The sequence below is a fragment of the Ammospiza nelsoni genome, chromosome 2, assembly GCF_027579445.1.
Source record: "Ammospiza nelsoni isolate bAmmNel1 chromosome 2, bAmmNel1.pri, whole genome shotgun sequence".
In the NCBI taxonomy this organism is placed as follows: Eukaryota; Metazoa; Chordata; class Aves; order Passeriformes; family Passerellidae; genus Ammospiza; species Ammospiza nelsoni.
In genome coordinates, this window is record NC_080634.1 from 5,790,054 (window position 1) to 5,807,730 (window position 17,677).

Genomic DNA, 17,677 nt, shown 5'->3' on the forward strand with positions numbered 1-17,677 from the left:
GCTGCTGGAGCACAGATGGTGTGGAAGTGCTTTGTGTGACACGAGGTGTTAGAAAATGCTCAGCTCACTAACATGTGCTGTCAAGACCTGTTTTGTCCAAGCTGCCAGCCTGTCATTGTCTTTTGGAAAATAGCATGCAGCCAGGCAAACCATTTCCATCAGAAACAGAAGCCCTGTTTATACTTCACTTTCATTTTCTCCTACCAGGTAATTTCTCTCTCTAATGTCACCACAGGTATTATAGTAGAATTAAGGAACAGCCAAAATTTCTCTTTCATTACATGAAAACCCATAACTAGAAGAGAGAAAATAGGTTTTAAAAATGACAAGAGTAAAGGAAAGAGAAGCTTTCAAACCCAACATTCCCCACACCTGAATCTGCTGAACTTCCCAGATACAGTATAAAAGTCTTCCTTTTCTCTATGAATTGTACAGATGGCAGCTGGAGGAATTCCTGGCCAAGGTAAAATCCAACTTAGAAGTAGGAAATAATACAAGTTTGGGAACTTTGTCTTTCTGTGTAAGTTCTTCATGGAAGCAGCAAAGGCTTGGAAGGGCTGAAATTGGCCCCTGTTCTGATCTATTTTTGACTAAAATATGTTTGTTTCTTAAACAGTACCATGAACCAACAGGGTGACTTTAGTCCATTTTACAGCTACCCAGTGACATTTTTAATTTTTTCTGTTATGACAAATGCAGCAACCTTGTCTTTACCTCTTACTGTAAGACTTTAAAAAAATGCAATTTGCTGTATCTTTCAGAGTATGGACACAATCCTGAGATGGTAGGGATCAGAACTTGTGTAGATATAGATGAGGGTAAGGAGAGCTGAACATGGGAACACATCAGCCTTAAGGGTCTTTTTCTTTCTCTAGCCAAAAAAACCCAAAAAAACCCCCAGGTGGTTGAATACCTTAGAAAGTCTCTGAATGTCAAATGGTGGCACATGACTGCTCTGTCTCAACATATGGAATTTTCAGGTTCATTTATGAGCAATCATATTTCATGTTCATTTGCTCCGGCAATTAAATGATTGCTGAAGATTTACTTTGTTTCTTTTTGCTTTATTATTCAATAACATTATTATTATTTGCTTTATCATTCATCTCGGTGTTAAATGACAATTTTTTCTCATAATACTTTTGCAGAAAGTTTTACCCTTCTGTTTTTAAACATTTTTGTATTCAAACTAATTGAACACATTACCACTGAAATGTTATCAATGTTAAGCTGTTATATTTGAATGACTGCAGGAAACAAGGATTTTGAGATTTCATCTTTGTTGTTAAAAATCTACAATTAGTTTATGGAAAAAATCACTTGGTAAAACTGCACAAGGCAAAACCAGAAATAAAATCAAGCTAATGCAAAAATGGAGGAAAGCCTTCTCACAAAATATCTTTGTGCTGCTGGGCTTTCCATCTTCAAAATGTCTTGCAAAGGTTAAGTCTTTAAAATATATCTGTGCAATGAAGCATTATATTGGCACCATTGTTTCTTTCCCCTCAGTTAATGTAGATGTTGGGTGTTTAAATGTCCAAGGCTGTGGAGAAGGTCACTCAGATCTAGGAGTGCAGGCTAAGCTGCTTCTGCAGTGCCTGAATTTCTCAGACTTCTTCATTTATTCAGTCATCCTTCTGTCATCCACTGCTCTGCTTTTCTCAACTGATTGTCCTCTTTGACATCTTTTCCTGGCTGGACTGCAGCTTTCCACTGCACTGAGTGTGCTCAGATTGCCCGATTAAGCCTTCAATAACTCCACAGGTCAACCCTCACTTGGCTGTGTTTCCCTGCTCCCACCTGAGGCTTTTTGCAGTGCAGACTTGTCTCCCCTCCTGTTTTACTTTAAGGAAAGGTCAGTCTGGCAGAGGTCAGCAAAACTCTGTATTCAACCTGCTTTGCAGAATCCCTATGGAAGACCCAACCAAATGAATTTGATCTCTAAAGCAGGTACATCCCAAACACACGTATAAACTCTCTGTGTGTCAGGGTAAAAAGCAACTCACCATCTCCTGTGTCAGGAATCACCTTGGAAAAGCTGCCTCTGGGAATAGGACTGGTAGTAGGAATTCAATCAGCCTTAGCAACACTGGATACTGCCAAAAACCTGCAAGAAAGCAAAAAACCCATAATATAGGCTCTGTAAATGACAATGAATGATGTCTCCTTCAGGGGAAGGAAAAGATTCTTCAGGCCTAATCTGTAGCTTTCAGGATCTCTCCAAATAGCTGGGAATGATTGTTTAAAAGCTTAGAGACCAGTGCCAGGAGCTCCCCCTGCTCAGAGTTCACACAAGAGCATGGCTGGTGATGACAGAAATACTTTGGAATGAGCTAATGACCAGCAAGGGCCTTGCAGGATTAGACACACCAGGAATCGACTCCACTTGAGCAACTGGAGAAATTGAAAGGTCTGACTTGTACTTTCCTGAGGATAAATTACCTGTTAAAGCAAAGGGGAAGGAAGTTTAGCCAAACCAGCAGTTTTAGTGTGTCTCAAGCTTTTAGCACCTGGGTGCATCTGTCAGGTTCTAATTGTCAACTCCCACTGACTGCAGCAGGAGCCCGGGGCACTTGGCATTGTGCAGTATTAACCTGCTGTTATTAAGCTAAAGATATAAACATGCCAGAGTATGTGATGTTTGAACTGCAAGGCATTGTTTCTTGCATTCTCTCAACTTCAATTTTTTTTTCCCAGTTAGCAGTGTCTCACAGCAAGCAACTGCCTAAAGAGGAAACATAATGCAAAAGAATATGCACTGTGAAAAGTCTGCACTGTGAAGTGCAGAAATATATCATTCTACCAAGAGTAGGCTGATTTAATTTTAAATATAAAATCTTTAAATAGTGTATGTGCTTAAAATGTAGAAAATCAGATAACAAAAGCAGTTCTTGTTTCAAAGGAGAATAGCAGTCAGTGAGAAAAATGAATAAAAAGAAGACAAAGTGACAAAAGAAATAAGGAAATATCATTGATTTCCTGGGAAAAAAAGGATAAAACCGAATAATTTTTCACACATTATCAAATAACATGGTAATTTATCCAGAATATAATTATGCTAACATTTGACTGTTACTTGGTATCAGATGAGTTCTTTCAGCTCAGAGTGTTCTGGGGCAGGTTTTGAGGGTGGTTTCAGACATGTTTGCTGGAATTATGGCTAATATTGCTGGAGGTGTTCAAGAAATGACTGGATGTGGCAATTAGTGCTGTGGTTTAGTAGAAAAGGTGGTGCTTGGTCAAGGGTTGGATTTGGTGGTCTTGGAGTTCTTTTCCAGCCTTACTGATTCTATGGTTGTGTGGGCTAGGCTAGGATAGTAGAGGATGTGGCTTCTTGAAGTTGTCAGGGCAACTTTGGGAAGTTCTGGTTCTATTATTGCTAAAGGAAGGGTGAGAGCACCCAGCAAATCCTGAGTTACAACATTAGTGCTGCATATTTTGCAAAAACTTGGGAAAGTAAAAGTTCTTATACTTTTGTACCCATTCCGCTGGTAGACGTAAGACATTTTTCAAAAATTAAGCCTCCTGCTTAGTACAGAACATTAACCTTCAAAATGTAACTTATTGGCAGTAATAACAGAGTTTAAAAAGTAAAATGAGTGCCTGTGCTCTGTTTTTCCCTGCTCTCCTTTGTAATTCAGATTTCTCTCTCTCTAGGCAAGGTCAGAAAGGACAGAAGGCAGAGGGGCCAGCATGATCTGCTGTGGGAATATGCAGCACTCAGGACATAATGATCCACTTGGCTGTATCTCATTGAGCATCCACCAGATGACCATCAGGAACTGACAGAGGTAGAGGCAGAGTGGCCCTGTTGTCTGGTTTTGTTTGGAAGTTGGTGTAACCATTGCCTCCATCCTTTTCTCTCAGCACACTCCTTCAGATGTAGCAAAACTCTTTTCTGAATAAGACTGCAGGAGTGCACAAGAGCTGGGATAATTTTAGGGTTATCTTAAAATGCTCAGAAGGATTTCCATCTTAAGGGGGGGATGGAGAGGAAGCTGGCTTTAGTTCTTGTTTGACATCTTGCACCTTCGTTCCCAGGTAAGAAATTTTAAGTGTCAGAACATCTAGGCAGCACCAGAACACCTCAGAGGTTTTATTTGGCTTTTTTAACAAATAACAAGTCTTTGTTTCTTCACAAGCTCAAGCTCTTTTTCATGCATGCCTTACCCCTGCAGTCTATGCTTTTCCAATTCTTTTCTTTTTCAGCTTCTGCATCTTTACATTTTCATCTTCATCTCAACACAGCTCTTTGCATTCTGGCCATCTCCAATTGCATTCCCCATTTCTCCCCTGGTCCTCTAATGCAAAAGGGAATATTTCTGACATGCATGTGCTTACGCAGTCAAGAATTTAATGGTTGGCACTGCCATCCAATGACTTCATTCTTGTCTGAAGGGGGAAAGTGACCTCTGAAGGGGATTTGGAGGCCCCCCGGCTGCTCAGATCACTATTTGCTCCCTGTTATTTGGAGTTGTTTGGAGTGCTGCCAGCCACTCCTGTGCAGGGAGATTTGCAGGCTGCCTACAAGCTCTTGTGAAGACCTTGTCTGAATGGGAAGGATGTGGGAGTCCTTGTTGATGATACAGCTGTATGGATGGATGTTTTACCTCTTCATTTATCATTATAATTTCATTATCATTACCTTATCATTTTCAGCTTAATTAAAATGTAAGCACCCTGGACCTAGAGGATCAGCGCAGGAACTGAACAGACATCTCCAAGATGAATCTTAGGTAGCTGGAAAGCAATGTTCATATGGATTTATGCTTTCTTTTATGCATCAGAAAAAAAATCAGGTAATGTTCAATGAGTTAAGTGAGGCTGGGTTTAAAGTAGTGCTAAATGCAGAAATGCAGGCAAAGACAGAGAAGAAGACATTACAAAACTGTAGATATAAGAATTTTTGCATCTATTGATAGTTAATTTACAATTAGAGTAATTTTTGTTATGGTAGAACATCCCCACGTAAACAAAAAGAAAAAAGAAAAGGGAATTGCCCCAAGTCCTATGAACTCTGTTTTGTTTATTAAACAGAAGTCAAGCTATTAAAAGATTTGCAGTTCTTTTTTACATATGAAGACTTAATATTTCTGAACAAAACCCAATCCTCTTTTCACCCAATATAAAATCATTTCACATCTGCTCAAAATCCCAGCAGTCTCAGTTTCTGCGTCGCAGCAACTTCTTCTAGGAAGGTAGTCCAGCAGAAGAAATTCTGGGCCTGTTTCCACCTCTGAAACACATTTATTGTTTCCATTGCTTCTCAAACCTCATGGTAATCCTACTTCAAGTCTGAATATTTATTATGGAGGTTGAAGTCTGTGAGTAACCAAAACCCAGAACTATCAATTTCAGCCCTCCTTCCTTAGCAAAGACATTGATATTATGAGGGCTTTGGTCTTGTGAATCACAATGGGAAAAATCTCGTGAAATGTGTGGAAGGAAAGCTTTACTTGGGGTTAAAAACAGCATCTGCAGTAATTCCGTGAGAAGAATAAAAGTGAGTTTCTTACTTTGTGGAGGATGCTAAATAAGACTTTTTAAAATGGTACCTTTTCCTAGGACAATTAAAGAAGAAAAACAGCTTTCCATGACTCTAGCAACTGTTTTAAAGGCTCAGCTGGCAGCATCATTTCCTATCATGCAGAAGATCTAAGTTCAAGATCACACACAAGTCTTCTCAAAAGGCAGCAGGAAGTAAAGGTGGCATAAAGAAAATTACAGTCTTACTGCAATGGCAAACAGAAATCTCTTTGTGATCATGAGCTGAGTTTGTGTTTCCTGTACAAAAGTAGCAAGGAGTTAGAAGCAGATAATACTCCCTAGAATGGCTTGACATCCATAGCTGGGTGAGAATTCTCTTTTTCTTTAAATTTACAGTGGCTGCATCTGCTGTTCCAGAAAATGATGGATCAGTACAGTCCTATAAATCCCAAACACATATGTAGTATATCTTTTCAGAAATAACTTACAAAACAGCCTTCCAGAGGAGGAGAGGTCTGCAGTAATGACAGCACCCTGACAGTGCAATAAAGAGGAATTCATTATTCAGACTGCAGGGGTTGACAATGGCCAGAGGGCAAATGCATAAAATAAGAAGAAAGAGTCAATGCTCAAATGTCAAAAACTCTCTGCCACAAGTGGAAAAAAAGAGAAATGTATTCAAAATATATTTCCTCTGTATAGGAATGATGGTGGTGATGATAATAATAACATTTATCTGAGTATGATAAATATTGCTGAGGATGGAGCATTATATGACATCATCTGTGTATAAATAAACTGTCCCTTTCCAGTTTCCATTGCCATAAAATAAAAAGAAACTTTTGCAATCTAGAAAGTGGCAGCAAACCAAAGAGTTAAATATGTAGGATGGTTGTTTTTGTGAGTAATCCTAATTGACAGTTTTTAAGCTACTGTTCAATTCTAGAAACAAATCTGATTGTTATCATTATTTCTTTTATTACCTAAAGAGGATAATATCTACTCACCAGTGCAACTACTTCAGTATGAAATTTTGCAGGCATAAACTGCACCTTTAAACACGATCTCAATCCCACAAAGGAACAGCAATAAGCTGGGCAAAAGCCCAGTTGTTTTTCTGGAGTTATTTAGTTCTAAACAAACTTCCTTTGCAGTCTGTCTGTTTTTTATTTTTAGTTCCTCCTTCTTTGCTATTGAACGCTTTTGTAAGAAGGAAAGATTCTTATTCTGTGTTTTTCTTCCCCTGCCATTTCCCATATGAAGCTACAATCCTCTGATGGCTTGTATGAAGAGGATTAGAAACATGTCATCACTAATTGCAGATGAGGATTTAAAGGAGGGCTGGGCAGGAGAAGACAAAGATGAGATTGCCTGACCTGTCTTGATTAGGCTGTGGATGCTTTGTGTCTGTCTCTGCTGCTCCAGGAAGTCAGCCTGCCTCCCACAGCTGCCCTCATCTTGTGGCAAGGGAAAATTGTTGGTTGTTGAACAGGATGAAAGACTGATTTCTGCACTGCTCCTAAAGACCCATTTCTGCCATGAGGACTACATAAAGTTAGTTGGCTCATAATGCACAAGGGAGTGTGAAGTTGCAAAGAGGAATCACTTTTAACTCAAAGAAAAAAAAAAGCCAGATTATACTTGTGGGATTGTTTTTTACTCCTCAACAGATTTTTTTTTTTGTTTGTATTAAACTGTAAACTGAGTCACTGTATCCTCACACACACCACACAAGTGTGAAAGTAGCAGTGGCTAAGCAAGCCCTCACCATCTGTGAGCATTCCCACTGCTTAATGTCAAACCAGTACCAGTTTGGCTAATAAGGTTAAGGAATTACATAACTTAAGTCGAATTACAACAGAATTATGCCAGTTCCCCTCTCTTTTGCTTCAGGATGAATCAATTATGAAACATAAATCCAAGTAATGGATAGAGTATTTATAACCATTTAGGCTCCCAGGCATTGATTAACCATGACTGAGAGAACTTCTTCTTGTGGAAATGGATGCTGGATCATAAAGAACCTGTAAGTTCCCATCTAGGGCTGTGAACTACTCGGAAAGACATTTTACTCTAGCCCTACGATTCTTTGAAAGGTTGAAGTCTGAGGAGATAAGACACAAGAATGAAGGCCAAGTAGTCAGAGTTGCTTTACACTCTTCAGTATATATCATTCCTCAGTGAGTCACATAATTGGTGGAAATTTATTGAAAATACCCCTTTGTCTACTTTAAAAAACAATGCTACATTCTTCAGGCCTTGCAATAAGGTCAAAAGTGACTTAAGAGTTCCAAAAAAGGGTAAAACTGAGCCAGAGTGATACGAATTATCTTCAGAATTGTAATGGAAACTACAGGGATTTGTTACATTTTTCAGGATTTGTCTGTCAAGCTTTGACAGATTAGGAATCTGAAAAGGATGATTTCTGGATTAAGACTGAAAATAAAGCCTGAACTTCACTTTCTAGAAAAAAGTATGTTTATTTTGATTAATAAAGAAATATGCAGTAAAACTACCTCCTTCTCGGCCAACATAGTTATAACCACAATTCCACATCTCTGTCGCTCCCTTAACAAATTTTGGGCTCTTGTTTTGGCAATAAAAATGTCTTTTACAAAGTGATTTGGAGAACGATCTGTGACTTATTTAAGGAAATAATGAAATACCTCAGTCTGCTCACAATTAAAGGTAAATAGCATTTTTAGCTGCATTAATAGACTTGTTGATGTAACCTGCTGGTTTTTTGTCATCTAAGTTTATGATGTACACCAGTATCTTTCTGCAAAATCTCTGTTGCTAAAATGGGCTCATTTTCTTGTCACTTAATCACTCAATTGGAGCACTTCTAGTGAGGAAAAACAGGGATTAACAGATGAAGAAATAAATAATTGGATTAAAAAAGGTGCATGTTGTTTCTGGACTGGTACAGCAGGCTGTGTGCTGCCTGTTTCACAGACAAATGTCTTACATCCCAAAAGGTCATGTCTCTAGAGCAGGCAGCTCTTCAGTCCTGTGTAACATTCTTTTAGCAAAGTTATGGCTCAAACTTTCCTGAAACAGTGACTCTCTTTTAAAGTATAGCTATTGGTGATGCAAGACTTAAAGGAGACAAAGTTCTTGGAAAATGAAAGGAAATCCTGCCGTAAGCTTTATCAGTGGCTTGGCAACCCTTTGGAGACAGACAACTTTGGTGTTGGTTCATCTTTACTCAGGGTTTGGGGTTCTGGATATAATGCTGGCTTACAGGAACATGTTGGGACTATTTACCTCTTTTCTTCCTGATGCAGGTGCTGCTGCTGGAAGAGTTTTTGGGGAAGAGCTGTGAAACACAGAAATGGTGATGGATATACAGCAGGGGACCACTAAAGGTACTTGTTTATATTTTTCTTCCAGAGGAGGTCTGTAGAGCTAACATAAGTGTTTATATTATCCTTCACTGCTGCTTTCAACAAAATTCAATTTAAGAATCTCAACTTTTCACAATATTTGTTTGTGAGGCCCTGGTGAATGCAGCTTCAAAGGATGCTTCTGGCAGAGGTACCTTTTGAAACAGATATGTTTAATGGTGATGTGCAGTCAAAGAATTGCTCTCCATTCTGCTAAATTACATTTTGTTTCAGCACTCCAATCTTTAAGCCATATCCAAAAGCTGGATCTGTTTAGGAAAATTCACTGGCAGCCCGGCTGAGATTACATCTCAAGCAATCATTTTAATATGTAGTTATAAATCACTTCTAACTTTCTGCACGTAGAGTGTTTTCTGTTGATGTATTTGAGAACACTGTGGAGAGGTTTGTAATTAAATGAGGAAAAAGTAGGACTTCTTTTATGAAGAAATAAATTTTTAATGCCATAGAAATAAGGGAATTTTGAAAATGCTGTGCACTCTTTATTTTTGCTTTGTACCTGAAAGTTGCTCAAAAGTAATTGCATTTCTCTTTAAAAGACAGTGGAGAGAGAAATAGCCAGCTTTCTTTTACATTTGGAATAAAAAAAATTCTCAAGTAGAGAGACCACAGACTTAGGTAAAGATGTCTAGATTTTTCTACATTTTCAGGGACAAGACCTCCAAAATCTTTTGCCAAATTGAGTACTAAACTGTATCTTTCTATGCATTAAAAATGCCCATGCTTCACAGTAGGGTTTAGCTTTAAAATTATGTGCTATGGCTCAAAACCCACAGAGTTCAGTTTCTAGTACCAAACGTAGAAAATGCCCTTCTCTTCCTCGTCCTTTTCCAGCCCAGGGTGGCCAGTTTAGTGTTCTGCCTGTTTTTGATTAAAGGTGAAGTACCCTATGATCCAGCATGGTAATTACTGTATTCCAGTGTAAGTAAGTCACAGACCATTGCTGCTATTATTTATTCTGAGACAAAAACATTCTTTCACCCCTCTCCAGCTACAGGCTGCAAATTCTTAATGGCTTGACTTTTGCTGTGAGTGAAGCCACTTTATTTTTCATTTGCTCCAGTTGCTGAGATAGCTGCACTATCTGTTGTCCATTCTGTGTGCAAAGATTTGAAATTTGTCAGTGCTCTCTTTCACTATGGATCAGAAACCAGATAAGTTTTCAATGTTAAGGATGGTCACTTGTACCTCATCCAGTTTCTGCAGGCTTATATAAATGCACACATTTGTCAGATCACTCTCTCTACAGAAATTTTCTTTTTTCCTTTGTGGAGTTGGTGGGGGTATCTTGCACACTTGAGGTTATATTGGCAAATTCCTAGAAAAAATGGATGATAGACTAAGGAGTTTACTAAACACGTTTTTTTTTTGTGGGAAAGGCTTACTAGGTTCACTTCATTTTGTACAAAACCAGAGGCAAAAATAGAGCAGAAGTCTACACATAAGCAAAAACCCCAAAATAGCCTCCAGCCCCCCAACTTTTTTCTCCTAGAGCTGTTTAATGTGGGAAAAAGCTGAGCGCACAAAGCCACTCCATGGCGAGCTAGTGAGTCACTGCCTTCAATCTGCGCCTCTTCGGTTCACGCTGACGTACTCGCAGCTAAACTTTTTAGGCTTGCCAGTTCTCTGGAGAAGATGTATATTACTGAAAAGTTGGGAATTTTCAAGATACAGCTCATCTATTCACCATGTATAGCACTTCTGAGAAACCAAGCATCTAACAATAGGGAAAGGGAAGGGAAGGGAGCGGAGGAGATACGGATCTGAGTACGAGACCTGCAGAAATGCTTTCAGCTTGTTAGAAACTTTTAGGACCTAAAACTTCTTCGTATTTAAGTACCTGCCTTGAAGAAGCTGTAGGTAGCAACAGTAGGTGAAAGTGCTTTTTAAAAGAAGTGAGTAAATCTGTTCCTTTCTTAATGGAAAAATCCACACAGTCTGTCAAGGAGTGGTAGGTGTTCTTCAAAGCAGACAAATACCAATGGCGTGACATTTCCTGCCTGTCCTACTAATGAATAGGACATTCAGTAGAATCCTAGAATGGCTTGGGTTCCTCAAATTCATTGAGTTCCAACCCCCATGCCAGGGGCAAGAACAGAGAGTAAGCAAGGAGAGGTCAGAGAAGGACAAGAGGCTGGGATGAGGTGTGCAGTGGAGTGGATAAAGGTAGGCAAAGCTGCTGTAACTAACCATACTTGAAACTGGATCTTGCACTCCGTGCCAGCAAACAGAAAACAAATATTTCATTGTCCTCAGCATCCCTTTACATTGCAAATGACAGGAATGTACAGGTAGAAGAAAGATCAGTCTTCAAAACCAAAATGTTTTAAAATGGAAAAGTGCTATTGATTTTAAGTACACAGTGTTCATGCAGAAGATTAGATAATCAGTTTTATATTGAAAATATTGAAGTGCACACAGAGCATATTTTTTGGGAGTAATAGAATATTTTCTTTTATATTCTTATGAGAACTCTATTGTGCTTGCACCACCATAAATTTTCCACTATTGTTTATGGACAGTTCAAGAATTTGAAGCCAAGATTTGGTGTTGCAAAAATTCAGATAAAAACTGTGAGGTAAAGTAGGAAATGTGCAGAACATCTCAGAGTTCCATATTCAGATTTCCTCAGAGGAAAAAACATCTTTAAGGAAGCTGGATGTATAATGAAAAGGCAGATAAGTGTTTCATCTCATTATTTTCCTGTCCTAAATCTCAGGCTCATATCCTCCCCCTTGGCTTCTGAAGACAGAACTGCTTACTTTTCAATCATGGGTAATGCTTCCCTGTCCTAAAAATCCTTCTCCCACCTCTTAAAATAGTTTCCAATGTTGGAATCAAGGTACAACCTCAGCCAGAAGTGGTGAGGTCTAACCACACGTCCCATTATCCTGACTGGAGAGTTAAGGCAGAGCTGCAAGCTCAGCTAGCTGGGAGGAAAATAGTCTTAAAATATCAAATCTTCTAAGTGAGGAGACTGAAACAGGAAAGATCCCAGGGTTGTTTGAAGCCCCTCTTAGCCAATGTGGCACCTGTCAACACTCAAGAGAACACCTGGCTGTGTGTTTGCAGAGATGTGTCAGCTGATAGTCGCTGTTGTATCTCACTTCATGTGATGGAAAGGAGGTCTGGCACTTGCCCCAGGGTGGCTCCTGTGGAGACTGTGACTGCCTCAGAACTGCTCCTAGCAACTGCTGCCATCTCCATCTCTGGCAGTATTTGATCTGCTTGTGGGGGCTGGAACATGAAGTAGGCTTGGAAAAATGCACCCATGGCTGCTCTTCTTTGCCTGGGAAGGAGCGACTTGAGCCAAGATTCTCTTCTGCCTTACTGGGCTTGTTCTCAACTACTTTGCCAGGGCAAGAGACACAGGAAAGAGGGCACAGCAATGGAACAGTGGGGGATTTTGGCAAGAAGGGGGGATTTTGCTAGCCCTCAGCTTAACCATAATCTTCAGGGTCTGGAGGATTCCACAGAAGGAAAAGTTTGGATGAGCAATGCTGGAGATGAGGCAAATGGCTCGTAACTAGCCATGGTCTGCATGGATGTGGTTAATGCTGGGTTTATGATTTGTGCTCAAAGAGCCTATGCAATTAGATTTACTCCTAAATACCACAGGACCCAGGTGGCCAGTTGAGCAGATAGGATTTCTGCTGTGGGAAAGGTCTCTGCAGTGACTAATACCTGGTTTATAGTGGGGATGGTAATAGCTGAGACAGAACGTGCTCAGGTTGTGCCAGTGGTGGAGCCACAGTTGAAATCTTTGATCCCAAGGATGGGGGTCTGGCCTGGCCAAGATTTGGGAAGGGGAGTCAGAGGGAAGGATAATGGCAGAAGCAGGAGAAAGGTCAGATTTGATGGCTCTGGCTGTTTTAGGAGAAATAGGAAGGAGGAGAGTGACTCCCTGCACGCAGAGACTCTGCACTTCTGGGGCAGCCAAATGGAATATGTGGGGCTCCAGCCCTGGAGCATACAATTTGTAATGCCTACATAGTGAATGCCTACAGCTGATGCTGATCTGAAGACTAAGATTTACTGCTGGTTGCTGCAGGACCTTGAGGACTTCTGCTGACAAAACCCACTAGCATATGGATGCTCTTGAATGAGGAAGGTGTTGCTGAACTCTGGGTGATGGCTGCATTTCAGGCAAAGATTATATTTAAGGAGCTTGGCAATGAGAATTCAATAATTATGTTTATTTTTCCTTCCTAACATATTTGCTTGGCAGGTTAAGGGAAGGATTGATGATAAAATAGAGCAGGTGGCTCCAGATGTACCAGAAAGTTTGAGAGAACAGTAGGTCCAAGGAGGGTGAATGCTGGATGCTGACAGCAGGAGTGGAGTTTCAAGGGAGGCTGCTCAGAGTGAGAGCAAACATAAGTGCAAGAAGGAAAGGGGAGGGAAGAGGAAAAGCCAAAAGCAATTTCCAAAGGCTTCTCTCTTCATCCGTGTCCTCCTCATCTTCTAGGTACACCCTGACTTAACCCATGCCCTCTTAAAAACTGAAGGAAAAACTGAAAGCTACAGCTCTCCTTTATGTTCACATTAAATGATTTGATGCCTGATTAAGTGACCTGGCCAGTTTCAGCATCCAGAGATCACTGCACCTTTTTCACCTCTTTTTCTCCTGCTGGTTAGCAGAAAACAGGATACAGCTGTTTTTTTTAGAGTCCTTTTGTTCTGAGCATTTGGAGTAAATATTTTTACATTGTGTGTCTTAAAATTTCTGGATATTGGTCTTCATCATTCTCAAGCACAGGAATAGCATGTTAAAAAAGTATCAGCTACTGTAGATCATGAGGAAAATGCATAACAGGGTATTAGATGCATCTATATCTATGTATATATTTGCATATGAGTGAAGGACTGAGACACCAAGAGTCTCCAGATCTCAATAAAAGGGCTGAATAAAAGGAGAAGCAGGATACTGTCTGTGAGGGTGACATGATATTGTAACCTGAAAACTAATTAAAGAACAGAATTTAAATAACATTCGGATGCAACAGCAGGAAATGCAAGGAACAGGTGTTTAACAAGATTTCTTTTGACTGTTTAACCTCTTTGCTAATGCCAAAAAGCCCAAACTCTGTCAGACTTCAGCTTTACCTTATGTCAGTAGTTGTCCTTTTGACTATTTCATGACTCAGAGCATTCATTCTGCTGTTAGTTTGTCTCTAGGGATCTGGGTCTCTGCCATTAAGTGTTTTTGATCTCCATTGCATGTGTTGTTTTCTCTTCAGGGAGCAGTGAGATTACATGGCTGCAAATAAGGCCCAGAATTTGTGACTCTGCTCTGTGGGTTCACAACAGCATCTGCGGGAGAGATCGCCTCACAAAACTGGGTAGGATTTGTTTCCTAACACTTAGAAACCAGAAAGGCTTTTCTTTGTGATCGTTGTAAAATACAAAAGCATAAGTAAGTGTTTTGCAGTGTTTCAGGTATTGGTACAGTCTGTTAAGAGAGTAGGTCTCTGACATCCTGCTGAGTGACTGGGATTACATAATACACTTTGTGTACACATCTCTTAAGAAGCTCCTTGTTTAAATGACCTTCTAGCAACAAGCTCTTTCTCTCTTTTATACTCTGACTTCACACCGTTTCTTGGATTTAGAAAACAAAAATAAGCTCAGGGGATACCTGCTTTTAACAGTCACCTTTAATTGTGTGTTTTCTTCCATCATGATTTTAAAAAGTTTCTTCTGAATTTCTTTTGTACAGTGTTTGAAGTGAAGAACTTGTTAGAATAGTAAAAGCATGCTTTCTTTAGAAGGGGGTTTCAACAGCTTTAGACAATAGACAGAGTCAGTACTGAATGTCAGATTCTGCCTGCATGAACTCCCACCCCCCACTCTCCTCCTACACACATTTAGACCCCTGCATGGCAGGGACATGCATCTCTAACTCTTTAGGCTCGTTTTCAGAAATTGATTCCATTAGCTGCTGCTTCTTTTTGTTATTTTTCCCTTTCATCTTCCTCCTTGCTTTCTGCCCAGCATGCAGTCCAACCTGTTGGCTGATGTTCTCCTTCCAAATTAGAGGGTTTGACACTAGAATCTTCTACAAATAAACTGATATATCTTTTCACCCCATTCCTCCAGTAGATGTATAAATGAGAAGTGCCTTTCTCCTGAACCCTGCTCTCCTGTCCCTGACCTCTCTCTCCACACTGAGGGCATCAGCACCCTCTGTCACCTCTCCCTTTGAGGGGCCTGGCTGCCCTGGCTCGGGGCTGTGACATTTGTTGTCAGCTCTTTGTTGCTTACTGGATGTTATCTCCAGGGCTTATGGTGGCCCAAATTCCCCTACCAAAGATTCTGTTTAATCTCCTTCCCTATTGTTATCATCAGTTATGACCTGTAGGTTTTCTGGTTTCTTTTTCCAGTTTACCTCCTTTTTTTGTTTTCTCCTGATAACAAGTGCACCAAGGACACACTTGCAATGTCCAGGGACCACCCTGATCTCCAGGATGGGGCTGCTGGAAGGGGAAAGAAAATTTCTGACCTGAAGAACCTATCAATAGATGTACCTAGCTCACAGCTTCCCACAGATTCCGTAGCTTGAACATATTTTTCCATCTTGAATTTAAATGTAAACTGCAACACTTGGAAATAGGAGATCCATTGTGCAACACGTTCCAAATTCTTGCAGTGTCATGTCTGAAATGAGTGTTTCAGTCTCCATTTCTAAAATCCTGGGAAGCAGGAAAAGAACCAGGTTGAGTGCAAGATGCAAGAGACTGCCTGTGTGGATGCTGATAGAAGGGTGGGCTTGAGTGCTCAGACAGGATTCAACCCATTAAGCAGACAGATGCTTTAATGTTTCCCACCCTAGAGAGTTGCTTCCTATACAATACTTCATCTTTTATGATCTTAATTAATACTAATTGGTAGATGATTGCCTCCAAAAGTACTATTCTATGGAGAAAACTAATCTCTGATATTACAGTGAATGATATTTGGGAGAAATCATAAGGTACTGCAGCCCTATGTAAATGATTAAAAAGATTGCCTTTCTCCGTTTTGATTTGTATCTGTTTATATATTGTTTTCCTTGACAGTCTATATTGTTACTCCCACACCTGGGGAGTTTCATCACGTTTTTTAGACCATAATGTGTGGCTAGAGGAGATCACACTTTTGAAAGCTTGTAATGAACACCCATTATTAAATAAGGGATTTAGCTGTTTTCTTTTTTTTTTCTTTGTTTGCTTTCAATCAGCAAACTAATTCTGCTTTTATGTAGAATTTTCTCCTTCATTTATATGGTAGAATGATTTAATTTTTGATCTATTCCTATTTGAGAAGGAATGCTCCTGCATACATCCCCAAGGTCTTCTTTTAGTGAAGACTGTGATTACACAAAAGTAGAAGCAGAGATCTTAGATCTTAGTAAACAAAATCAGAGGATGAATTAATGTTTAAAGCTGTCTGTGACACTGAACTTGCAATTCACTTATTATTTTTGGCAGCAGCGTGTCCAAACTGCCAAGACCATTCTTGGAAATCACAGCTGTGATGTCTATAGTAGCTGAACTACAGGAAAGCTGCAGTTAGGTCATACTGCCTTGTCACTGCACATGAATAGTGCAAGTGATAATAGTTACCATTACTGCCTACTCATTTTGCAGCATGTTTTGTTCACTTAAAACAATTCCAATTATTAACAGCATGATAAAATTGTCTGCTGAGTGCATTCCCTACATGGTTGACTCAGGTAAGGAGGGTGGTGGGGGCAGATCAGCCCCAGCTGAATCCAATTGGGCCCTGTGGGTAAGGGCAGAGAAAGGTCATGGAGTGGGCTGGGAGGGGAGGTCATGGGACTGGCTGGGGCCAGGTGGTTTTTGGAGGCCACCTGGGGAAGGAGAAGTTTCAAAGTGAAGCTGGGGAGAGGCCAAGGCCAGTCAGAGCCATGGATGGAGGGGAAGAAGCTTGCTGAGCTCTCTGTGCAGTGAGTACTTGAATGCATTTTCATAAGTAGGAAAAGGTCTCAGGAATTTATTGGCAGCCAGAGCTGCTGGTCAAGGGGGAGGTGTTAAAATTAGATGCTGAGCTGGAAGGGTATTAGGAAATTGATGCTTATTACTGTGTTTCAGCAACCTAATTCTTAGAGTAAGTTATATAGGGCATGCTGCCAATTAGTTTCAAACAGAGCTTGAAAAGTGCTCCTGGCCTGATGTAAATACTATCAACTTCAGAAGAGCTCAACTGCTGTTTCAGAGCACTTACATGAACATACATTCCACATCTACAATTACTTGTTTTACAGGATTAAGTTTCTTTTAGATGCTATTAATGGTTTGGAAACCTGTGCCAGCCTCCTGCATGCACAGGCTGTTTGACCACAGGTGTCTGATTTAGAAGGTCTGTAAAACATCTACTTTGCATATTTGCAACCAGTCCAGGAGCAAATTGCTTGATAATGCTGTTAGCAAGACAGGCCATATGTGGTGAAATGGCAGAAGCCATGGACAAACAAAATATTTATTGTAGAAGCCTAAGTACTGGCAATAGCAGGTGATATGATGCAAGAGTTGTCCAGAGCTCCAAAAGATTCTCTTTCTTGTAGTGAACTGCTTTTTTTTTTTTAATTTCTTTTTTAAATTATTAATTTTTTTTGGCTCAGCTTTTTTGTTTTCTCAGCTGGTGCTGAAATGATTTGGCTTAGCCTGAGGGAAGTGCAGGGGAATTGCTGTCCCTAGACCTGGGAAATGAATTTTGGCAGGGAAGCTGGCACGTGCTCCTCACAGCCTGTTTTGAGCTGTAGCCAGTCAATGGGGCCAACC

The 17,677-nt window shown here is 40.2% G+C and overlaps 1 protein-coding gene across 1 annotated transcript in view; it reads right to left on the reverse strand.

Annotated features, from left to right (window-relative positions):
• Positions 1 to 17,677, reverse strand: part of HTR1F (5-hydroxytryptamine receptor 1F) — a 101,567-nt gene that overhangs the window by 50,833 nt on the left and 33,057 nt on the right. The window contains exon 2 of the mRNA XM_059465841.1: positions 2,007 to 2,107. The gene's annotated coding sequence lies outside the window, so the exon portion shown is untranslated. The remainder of the gene's footprint in view (positions 1 to 2,006; positions 2,108 to 17,677) is intronic.